The following is an 8,976-nucleotide window of genomic DNA, read 5'->3' as shown; positions in this document are numbered from 1 at the left end:
ACAGATTGCTCCATCACTGGCAATGACAGTAAGACCAAGGAAACAGGTGTCAGAGCACACAAGCACCAATAATGGATACATATCACAGGCAAAGTGGTCAATGACATTGGGACCACAGAAAGGAAGGCTATAAACAAAGAGAACTTGAGCCACTGAGTGTGCAAACCCTCCAACCTAGGTTGCCACCAACAGGAGGATGTAAACCCGGTGATTCATGATGGTTAAATAGTGCAGTGGTTTACAGATGGCAACATAGTGATCATAAGCCATTGCTACTAGAAGGAAGATCTCAGTTGCACCAAATAAATGCTCTACAAAGAGTTGGCCCATGAAAGCTCTGAAGGAGATAGTCTTTTTATTGCAGAGTAAGTCCATAATCAACTTGGGTGAGATGGCAGTGGAATAAATAGCATCCATGAGTGACAGATAGGCAAGGAAGAAGTACATTGGGGAGCTCAAGGAGGGGCTGGCAATGATTGTTACCACAATAAGCAAATTGCCTGCCATGGTCACAATGTACATGAGTAGAAACAAGACAAATATTGCTTTTTGGCCAACAGGATCCTGAGTGAGACCCAATAGGATAAATTCTGTAACATGGTTATTCTTTCCTGTTTACTCTTCTTATGAGGCTTATTTCAGAGACAGGAAATTAGGAAAGCAGGACCTGCCATTAATTGTGAACAATTACATGAATCTGTTGGTTATAAAAGATATCTTCATTACTACCTTCTCTGAAGTGAATTGTAGTTAGGTGTTTGGTAAGCATCTATTAGTTCCTCTCATAAATATCACCAAAGAACTTTTAATAATGTCATAAAGGCTAAGTTCTACCTCAAGACCTCAGCAGAATACCATACAGAAAAGTAGACAACGGTATCTCAGTCATTCATATATTTATAACTACTAAAACACATTTTTTTCTGGCTTCATCTTCAGTTGAAACCCTCCCAAAAAAGGTTCACTGTAGTGTTACTAGCTAAACATATATGCTACCCAAATATCCTGAAATGAAAGGACATAGCCACTGAGATGAGGAATGTGTGTTCAATGAAGCTATGTATTGTAGCTACACAATGTTATTTATATTCATAGGAATCGTTATTTAGGGAAAGAGACTTCGTTTTGGAAAACTACAAAAAGTGATGGTAACAAATGCTAAATATTTGACTAAGAGATAGCCATTATTTTTAGTTGGTAAACTTTGTGAAGAATACTTTACAATATGATTGTGATGCATCCAAAATATTATCCAGTCTGTAACAACCAAATTAATGTATTTATACTTTACTGAATGACACAGATTCTCCACATCCTAAAAGACAATTGTTATTTGTATATCTCTCATTAGATCAGTAAAATCTGAATTTTGAATTGTACCAAATGATCCCAATATTTATATAGCAAATACTTTCTGAGGCAGTTATTTCATCTGACTCTGTCAGGTTTTTCAGAATCTATTGTTTTATTCATTAAATCTTTGCACATATCAATTCTTATCACAATAATACACTATCAGGATTTTCACAATTTTTTTCACCTGACTTATATTCACCTCTGACTGACACCCACTATAATGTCTCCAGCTAGAATATTTGTTTTATAACTCTTTTTTATAGATCTCTTTGTTTTAGAACTCTTATTAAGGAGAGTAAGAGAGGAGATAATAGAATCTATAAAGATACTGAAGAATGAGGCATGATTTTAAATATAATGCTTCCTAAATATTGAGGGTTGTCAAATACAAGTTCATCATCTGGAGACCAAATATATAAAAGTCAATTAAAAGTACATAATTGATGTGATAATGTCTCCATTAGGATCATATTTAAATGTATTTATAAATATATCTCAGTTTGTACTTTGAAAAATAAAAAGATTAAATCTGCCAATTTAAACTCCCTTCTAGTTGAAACTATGTGGCCCTACTAATATTTCAGACTTATACTTATAGATTCTTCTGGGAAGTTTTTATTCTTTTTTCATATTTTTATAATCAAATTATAGTTTCCAAACTTATTATTTTCCTGAATAATGATAGCAAAGAATAAATGGAATGTGGCAACTACTGTGACTAAATAATTACTGTAATTTTATCATTCATGTGATAGAACCCAAGGACACAATGGAAAGAAGTGAAACCATTGTGGACCCATGAGCCATACATGTGTATGGAAGTGTCATATCAAGTTCATTCACTAACTGTTCCACACTGGCAATGTCACCATCCTTCTGTCTCCATTTAATCACTTTTACCATGGAAACATCATCATCCACTCTATAGGGTATTTGATTTGATTTTTTTCATTAAAAATGCTGAAGCACTGATGGAATGAACATGGACAGTAGCTCTTGCTGATGCTCTTGATTGTTCACAGGAAGTATCAGTTCAGAATTAATTATAAGCATTCGCTGTCAAAAAGGATTGTAAACAAAGCCTAGGATACAAAGGATAGTATAACATACTTCAGGAACCACCTCAGGACATAGATGATAAGTATATATCTTCAAATTATCTATTTAAGTATGCAAAGGCATTAAGTATGCATAGGTACTAACAACATTTACCTGGAAGGAATATATTTTACCTTAAAGAAAGCAGGTTAAATTCATTCACATGCACTTGATGGTAAAGCAGGACCTGTACAGAGTCAGAGCGCTCTTGAAAAGGTGACTACACATGCACATTCTCCATGTCTTTTCCCCCTCTCCCCTTCTCCATGTCTTATCTACATTACTGATTCCATCTGACTCAGAGGATGGTGTTGTCCTTGAAGACAAAAGGGTAATAAATGCATAATTGCTGTAAAACATAGGAATATAAAATAACATGTGTTTGCCAATCTCTCTCTCTCTCTCTCTCTCTCTCTCTCTCTCTCTCTCTCTCTCTCTCTCTCTCTCTCTCCTCTCTCTCTCTCTCTCTCTCTTTCTCTCTCTCTCTCTCTCTCTCCTCTTTCTCTCTCTCTTTCTTATGGTTTTTCAAGACAGGGTTTCTCTTTATAGCTCTGACTGTCTTGGAACTCACTTCTTGGTCCAGGCTGGCCTGGAACTCAGAAATATGCCTGCCCCTTCCTCCCAAATGCTGGGATTAAAGGCATGCGCCACCATGCCCAGCTCCAATGTCTCTTTAATATGTTATTTCCTACATTGTCTACATGGTCAGTCCTTTATCACCAGGGTAAATCTAGTGCCTCATGTAATTGTTTACATAATAGAGTAAAAAGAGGGTTCTTAAACTATATCATATTTAAATGAATGGAAATGAAACAAACTTATCAAAGATTTTGTTCTATAAAAAATCTGAATAATGTGAATGTCTTCAATTTAAACTACTGTTAACAGTTTTAAGAAATAAGTAATCTAATACAGTTGCTAACAACATTTTAAAGAGAGATAAAGGAAAGAAACTATTTAATTTGAGAGATAGTGAGGTAGAAAAGGAAGGAGTTGGAGGAAAAAAGGGAAGAGGAAGAGGAAGTTATATAATTGTACGCTAATTGTGAAATACATTTAAAATAATAGTAAAATGTGAAAGGTAAGGTAGATTCGTTAAAATAATAGATTTTTTAACAAGCATTAAAAATGGATGAAGTTATGTCATTTGAAACAAACGCTAGAGACTGGAAATCATGATGTTAAGCTCAATAAGTCAGTCTCAATAATGACAATTGAATATTTTCTTTCATTTACAATGACATAAATGTAGAAGCAAATCTGTGTATAGAAGTCAGTAGGACTAGAGGGAAGGGAGTTAAGTGGGGAAAGGAGAATTGGCTTAAATTACATGCTGTGTAGGAAGTAAGACATAGAGGAAAAATGGAACATCAGATCAAATTACATGATACACCACAGGAAAGTGGCCCCATGTAAGCTGGCACAATCAAGCAATTTAGCTTTGACGTACAATAACTCTATGTTACATTACACAACACACTTCTCTGCTTCCAGGGATTATTTTAAGATATACATATTAAACTCTGCATAGAGCTCTCGAACATAAATAAACAACTGTTCTGTTACACTGTAGTAAGCAGTGAGAATGATCTGCAATTTAGAATTTCACACACACACATATATATATATATAGTCAGTATATAATGCAAAATATAAGTATAATAGCACATAAACTAAAGTAATAAGTCAAAGATTTTTTTTCATATCTAAACCTTGAAGTTTATTTATTTATTTTTCTTTCTTTTATTAGATATTTTCTTCATTAACATCTCAAATGCTGTCCTGAAAGTCCCCTATACCCTACCCCGCCCTGCTCCCCAACCCATCCACTCCTGCTTCCTGGCCCTGGCATTGCCCTGTACTGGAGCATACAGTCTTTGTAAGACCAAAGGCCTCTCCTCCCATCTATGGCCTACTAGGCCATCCTTTGCTACATATGCAACTAGAGACACAAGCTCTGGGGGGTACTGGTTAGTTCATATTGTTGTTCCTCCTATAGGATTGCAGACCCCTTCAGCTCCTTGGGTACTTTTATTAGCTTCTTCATTGGGGCCCTGTGCTCCATCCAATAGATCACTGTGAGCATCCACTTCTGTATTTGCCAGGCCCTAGAATAGCCTCACAAGAGATAGATATATGAATGATGTTTTATTAATGCATGTGACATATTTCACTTCTGTTTTAGCAAACTGGAAAACAAACTAAATCAGTCTTCAACAAAGACAAAATACATGATATATAACCTTATTAATCTGTTTCTTCATTAATTAGTTTATATATTTAAACATAAATTAAAATATCAACCGTATTTCAGTGTATCCCAGACATATTTAGCTAATATCTCTTGAGGGTCGTCTCACAAAACTCACATCTTAAATCTTATTCTTCTTTAAGAAAAAATTTATATTTTTACTATGTTGACAAAAATTATTTAATTTATCTATGTGCTTTGTTTGGTTGTTTGGCAAACACAGAAAATTTTCCAAATTCACCTTGTTTCCAACAAACATGTTTCAACATGAATTCCACTTATCTCAATATTTCAGGAAAATATAAGAACATCTAAATGACTACTTAAAATATAAAAAGCACTTTAAGTATCACTCCAAAGCTTAATATAAAAGGTAGATGAAAATTTTCAACTTCAGGGAAAATGTCTTCATACCCAACAAATACATTAAGCTTGCATTTATATGTAAAACATTTAATGGAAATTAGTGTGACAGGCTCATTATTAATACTGACACATATTGATAAAATTTTAACCACGCTTTTCTCTTTTTTCTATCAGTGAAGTCCTCCAAAAGGACTTTGATTTAAGGGGAGTCCAAGGGCATCTCTGTGCCTCAAATATGTGCCAAGTATGCAAGAAGTAAAGGCTGTGATTTCAGTTCTTGAAAAGTTATAATGAAGGTTCTCATGTGTAGAAGATGTCTTCAGTCTTCAAGAATTCAAATAAAACCTTTCTAAAGCCTACCTCTTTCTAATAAAATGTATCCAAGTGTATGGAAGGATCCAGAAATTGATATTGTGCATGACCTTTGATAAGCAAAGATGAATGCAAGAAAAAACATGTACTTTAAGAACTAAACACCGACTGAGGGCATACTCTAGATAGAGCAGAATTTGAGTTTCCAGAGAACTTCTGGGTCTAGTTTTTCCATTTATATTCATAACATGGAATGATTTATATGCACCATTGCTATTTTAAAAAATAAGCTTGTTATAGTATTTGGAACAAATTCAAATGAAGTAATCTCTCTTGAACAGATTTCTTCTCTTCACCAATCTCTAGAAGTAATATCCTTGAATCTTGCCAAGAATGAATAGCTACCCACTAGTGAACTTGGAAAACCTATAATTTGAAATTTTTATTCCATCAGTCTCCTTTTGTTGTCATATTGCTGTAACTAGAACTTTAAGAACTATATTGAATAAATAGGGAGAGAGTCATCATCCTTGTCTTGTCCCTTATTTTAATAGAAAATGGGTTAATTTATTATCCATTCAATTTGATGTTAGCTGTTGGCTTCCTATGTATTGCTGTTATTATGTTTAGGTATGTGTCTTATATCTATGATCTCTCCAAGGCATTTAACATGAAGGGGTGTTGCATTTAGTAAAAAGCTTTGTTAGCATTTCATGAGATGGTCACGTGGTTTTTCTCTTTCAGTTTGATTATATAATGGATTACAATGATGGATTTTTGTACATTAAGCCATCCTTTCATCTCTGGAAGAGACCTTCCTGATCATGTTGAATGATATTTTTGACATCTTTTTGGATTTAGTTTGTAAAAATTTTATTGAGTATTTTTCAGTGATGTTCATAAGAACAATTGCTCTGAAATTCTCTTTGTTTGTTAAGCAGATAAGTGGTTTAGGCGGCACGGTAACTATGGCTTCACAGAGTGAGCTTGGCAGACATTCTTCTGGCTTTGTATTGTGGAGTTGTTTGAAGAGTGTTGATATTAGATCCTCTTTGAATATCTAGTGAAATCTGGCCCTGGACTTTTATTTGGTCGAGAGACTTTTAATGACTGCCTCTATTTTGGTGTGGGGAGGGCTTAACTTTGGTATGTGGTTTCTGTCTAGAAATTACCCATTTCATTTAGATTTTCCAGTTTTGTAGAATACAGGCTTTTGAAGTAAGACATGATAGGTTTTTTTTTTCCTCACTTTCTGTTGTTATGTTTCTTTTCTTTTCTCTTCATTTTATTTTTTATTTGATATTTTCTTTAATTGCATATATGTTATCCCCTTTCCTGGTTCCCGTCCTAGAAAATCCCTATTCCACACTCCTCCCTTGCTTCTATGAGGGTGTCTCCCCTCCCAATCCCACTTCCTAAACAGGGGCATTGAGCCTTCACAGGATGAAGCGCCTCTCCTTCCACTGAAGCCTAACAAAGCCATCCTCTGCTGCATATGCAACTGGAGCCATGGGTCACTCCATGTGTACTCCTAGAACGTTGGTTTAGTCCTTGGGAGCTTTGGGGGGTCTGGTTGGTTGATATTGTTGTTCTTCCTATGGGGTTGCAAACTCCTTCAGCTCCCCAGTTCTTTCTCTGACTCCTACATTGGGGACCTCATTGGGGACCCTAATGCTCAGTCCAATAGTTGGCTATGAGCATCTGCTTATGTATTTGTCAGGCTCTGGCAGAGCCTCTCAGGAGATAGCTACATTAGGCTCCCGTCAGCAAGCACTTCTTGGTATCAGCAATAGTGTCCAGATTTGGTGTCTGTATATGGATGAATCCCCATGTAGGACAGTGTTTGTAAGGCCTTTCCTTCAGTCTCTGCTCCACACTTAGTCTCTGTATTTGCTCCCATGAATATTTTGTTCCCCTTTCTAAGAAGGACCGAAGCACTCACAGTTTGGTCTTCCTTCTTCTTGAGCTTCATGTGGTCTGTGAATTGTATCTTGGGTATTCCAAACTTCTGGGTTAATATCCACTTATCAGTTAATGCATATCATGAGTGTTTTTTTGTGATTGGGTTACCTCACTGAGAATATTTTTGAGTACCATCTATTTGCCTGAAAATTTCATGAATTCATTGTTTTAAATAGCTGAGTGCTTCTCCACTGTGTAAATGTACCACATTTTCTGTATCAATTCTTCTGTTGGAGGACATCTGGGTTCTTTGCAACTACTGACTATTATATATAACTATGAACACAGTGGAGCATGTGTCCTTGTTATATGTTGGAAAATATTTTCAGTATATACCCAGGAGGGGTATACCTGGGTCTTGAGGTAATACTATGTCCAATTTTCTGAGGAAATGCCAGACTGATTTCCAGAGTGGTTGTACAAGCTTGCAATCCCATCAGCAATGGAGGAGTGTTCCTCTTTCTCCACATTCTTGCCAGCATCTGCTGTCACCTGAGTTTTTGATCTTAGCCATTCTGACTGGTGTGAGGTAGAATCTCAGGGTTGTTTTGATTTTTGTTTTCCTGATGATTAAGAATGTTGAACATTCCTTTAGGTGTTTCTTGGCCATTTGATATTTCTCAGGTGAAAATTCTTTGTTTAGCTCTGTACCCCATTTTTAATAAGTTTATTTGATTCTCTGGAGTTTAACTTCTTGAGTTCTTTGTATATATTGGATATTAGCCCTCTATCTGATGTAGCATTGGTAAAGATCTTTTTCCAATCAGTTGGTTACTGGTTTTTTTGTTTGTTTGTTTGTTTGTTATTGTTTTTTTTTTCCTATTGGCAGTGTCTATTGCCTTTCAGAAGCTTTGCAATTTTATGAGGTTCCATTTGTTCATTCTTGATCTCAGAGCATAAGTTGTTGGTGTTATGTTCAGGAAAATTTCCCCTGTCCCCATGTGTCCATTTCTCCTCTATTACTTTCAGGGTATTTGGCTTTATGTGAAAGTCTTTGATATACTTGGATTTGAGGTTTGTACAAGGAGATAGGAATGGGTCAATTTGCATTCTTCTACAATGCTGACTGCCAGGTGAACCAACACCATTTGTTGAAAATGCTGCCTTTTCCCACGAGATGGTTTTAGCTTCTTTGACAAATATCAAGGGACCATAGGTGTGTGGGTTCATTTCTCAGTCTTCAATTCTACTCCACTGATCTACCTACCTGTCTCTGTACCCAAACCGTGCAGTTTTTATCACTTTTGCTCTATAATACAGCTTGAGGTCAAGGATCATCATTATCTCAGAAGTTTTTGTATTGTTGAGAATAGTTTTTGTTATCCTGAGTTTTTTGTAATTCTGAATGAATGTAAGAATTGCTCTTTCAAACTCTATGAAGAATTGAGTTGAATTTTAAAAGGGATTGCTGTATATTGCTTTCAACAAGGTGGCTATTTTTACTATATTAGTCCTGCCAATCCATGAGCATGGGAGATTATTTCCATCTTCTGACATCGTCTTTGGTTTCTTTCTTCAGAGAGTTCTTTTTTTTTTTTTTTTTTAATTTTATTTTATTTTTTATTTTTTTTTTATTACATATTTTCCTCAATTACATTTCCAATGCTATCCCAAAAGTCCCCCATACCGCC

The 8,976-nt window shown here is 35.5% G+C and overlaps 1 pseudogene; it reads right to left on the bottom strand.

Moving 5' to 3' along the window:
- Positions 1–3: 3 nt before the first annotated feature.
- LOC110288737 lies at positions 4–611 on the bottom strand (annotated as a pseudogene).
- Between the last annotated feature and the right edge of the window lie 8,365 nt (positions 612–8,976).

The sequence above is a fragment of the Mus caroli genome, unplaced genomic scaffold (genome assembly GCF_900094665.2).
Source record: "Mus caroli unplaced genomic scaffold, CAROLI_EIJ_v1.1 scaffold_22538_1, whole genome shotgun sequence".
Taxonomy (NCBI): domain Eukaryota; kingdom Metazoa; phylum Chordata; class Mammalia; order Rodentia; family Muridae; genus Mus; species Mus caroli.
Note: the sequence above shows the minus strand (reverse complement) of the source record. Positions and strands in the feature narration are given on the sequence as shown.